This window comes from Trichechus manatus, unplaced genomic scaffold (genome assembly GCF_000243295.1).
Source record: "Trichechus manatus latirostris isolate Lorelei unplaced genomic scaffold, TriManLat1.0 scaffold00006, whole genome shotgun sequence".
Lineage (NCBI taxonomy): Eukaryota > Metazoa > Chordata > Mammalia > Sirenia > Trichechidae > Trichechus > Trichechus manatus.
The window spans coordinates 5,484,854-5,487,304 of record NW_004443942.1 but is presented as its reverse complement, the minus strand read 5'-3'; the positions used below and the strand labels follow the sequence as shown (position 1 = coordinate 5,487,304).

The following is a 2,451-nucleotide window of genomic DNA, read 5'->3' as shown; positions in this document are numbered from 1 at the left end:
TCTTTTTTTTTGTACACACGAAGACCCAAAGGGCCTTGTGTTTGTTTTTTATTTCTGTTTCAGCAAATTTTAAGCTGAAGTGCGACTTCTATGATCAGCATTAATGAGGATTTTGCTGTGCTTTGAAATTTGCTGTCATCCCATTTCCGGTGCATTACTGTTTTTGAGTCTAGTTCAACAATGACTGAGTCCAGCTTGCTCTCTCCTGCCCCGTCATTAGAATCGGATTTATTGAACAGTGTTCTTCCTCTCACAAAGGTGCTGCCCATTTAAAAGTACCAGCCCTTTAAAATGGAGTTCCTGGGTGGTACAAATGGTTAACAGGCTTGACTCCATCCAGAGGGGCCTCAGAAGAAAGTCCAGGAGATCTACTTCCAAAAATCAGCTATTGAAAACCGTATGGAACTTTTGAGGAAGACGGTGCCGAAAGCGAAGGGAGCCTCTGCCCCTCCCAAAACTGAAGCCAAAGCAAAGATGTTGAAGGCCAAGAAGGCAGTGCTGAAAGGCATCCACAGCCAAAAATAAAGATCAGCAGACCACCTACCTTCTGGCAGCCCAAGACACTTAGGCTCCGAACTCGTTGCTGTGGAGCCAGTTCTAACTCACAGCAGCCCTACAGGACAGAGTAGAACCACCCCATAGAGTTTCCAAGGAGTGGCTGGTGGATTCAAACTGCCGACCTTTTTGGTTAAAAAAAGAAGCCAAGCTCGTAAGCACTGCACCACCAGGTGTCCATGAGGCAGCCCAAATATCTTTGAAAGAGTGTCCCCAGGAGAAACAAGCTGGACCTCTATGCTGTCATCAAGTTCCCCTGACCACTGAGTCAGCCATAAAGAAGATCAAATGTAACAACACACTTGTGTTCATTGTGGATGTCAAGGCCAACAAGCACCAGATCAAACAGGCTATGAAGAAGCTCTATGACACTGACACGGTCAAGGTCAACACCTTGATCAGGCCTGATGGAGAGAAGGAGGCATATATATATGTTCACTGGCTCCTGACTATGATGCTTTGGATGTTATTAACAAAATTGGGATCATTTAAACTGAGTCCAACTAGCTAATTCGAAATATAAGTTTTTCAACACATTTTAAAAAAAAAGAGAAAACTCAATAATGGAGCACAGTTCTATTCCTACACACATAAGGTCGCTGTAAGTTTGAATCAATTCAACGGCAACTGGTAAGCTTTAAAAACAGCTATAAGTTTTAAAACAAAAACATTTTAAATGCTATTTAAAAGATTATGCTTGGAATCCACTGGTAAAGAGACCATTCTTGAAGTGAAACATTAAAATGAGCTTCATGCGTATTTGAACATTTACTTGACAGAATGTAGAGAAAAAAACGTAGGACTTCACCTTTAAGAATGACTGGCACTTTGTGTTGAAATCATTTCAGATATGGTGGTATATGACTAATGTCAATGGAGACATTTTTCTATAGATACATTGTTTAACAAAAAGTTGCTGTTATCTTTCTCACTCACATTATTTTGTTGGCAAGCTTCTCAAAAAAAAAAAAAGTCTTTGTTTATGGCCTCCTGTTATTTTCTACTAGTCCTGGTGATTCAGTGTTTAAAGCCCTTGGCTGCTAACTGAAAGGTTAGCAGTTTGAACCCACCAGCCGCTCCTTGGGAGAAAGATTTGGCGGTCTGCTTCCATAAAGATTTACAGCCTTGGAAATCTGTGGTGCAGTTCTACTCTGTCCTATAGGGTTGCTATAGGGTTGCTATGAGTCGGAATCGACTTGATGACAGTGGGTTTGGTTATTTACCATGAAATCCTTATCCTCCTATATACCCATTTTACAGAATCAGATTTTAAAAAGTCATCAACGACATTCTAATTACCAAGTCAAGTAGACAACTTTTCCTTAGTCTTCCGTCTGTTTGACCTGAGAAAAACATAAATGAACAAGAGAGTTTAAAGTTGTAAAAAGAATTACACCCATTGCTATAGAGTCGATTCTGACTCATAGTGACCCTATAGGACAGAGCAGAACTGCCCTATAGGGTTTCCAAAGAATGGCTGGTGGATTTGAGCTGCTAACCTTTCGGTTAGCAGCAGTAGCTCTTAACCACAGCCCTACCAGGGCTCTGTAAAAAGAATTACTGAAGTCAATTTGACTTAAGTGATATGCAAAATAATATTTTGCGGCTTAGTAATTGCATATAAATATTAAGCAATTATTATAATTAACTTCAATTACCAGCGTTACTTTTAGCCAGCCTAATCAATTTTTAATTTTTCTTTTTGCCGTACTTTATTGGATATTGAATTTTATTTTACTGAATAGTGTAGTTTCTATGTGGCAAGCACCATGCTAAACATTTATACTTACTATCTCATTTATATCCCTTTCCATACATGCTTAGATTTTTGTCCCTATTTTACCAATGATGGAACGGAGGCTCAGAATGATTGACTCAATTATCCAAGGTTACATG

At 39.5% G+C, this 2,451-nt stretch overlaps 1 pseudogene; it reads left to right on the top strand.

Moving 5' to 3' along the window:
• Window positions 1-213: 213 nt before the first annotated feature.
• Window positions 214-1,141, top strand: LOC101351648 (60S ribosomal protein L23a-like; annotated as a pseudogene).
• Window positions 1,142-2,451: the final 1,310 nt, after the last annotated feature.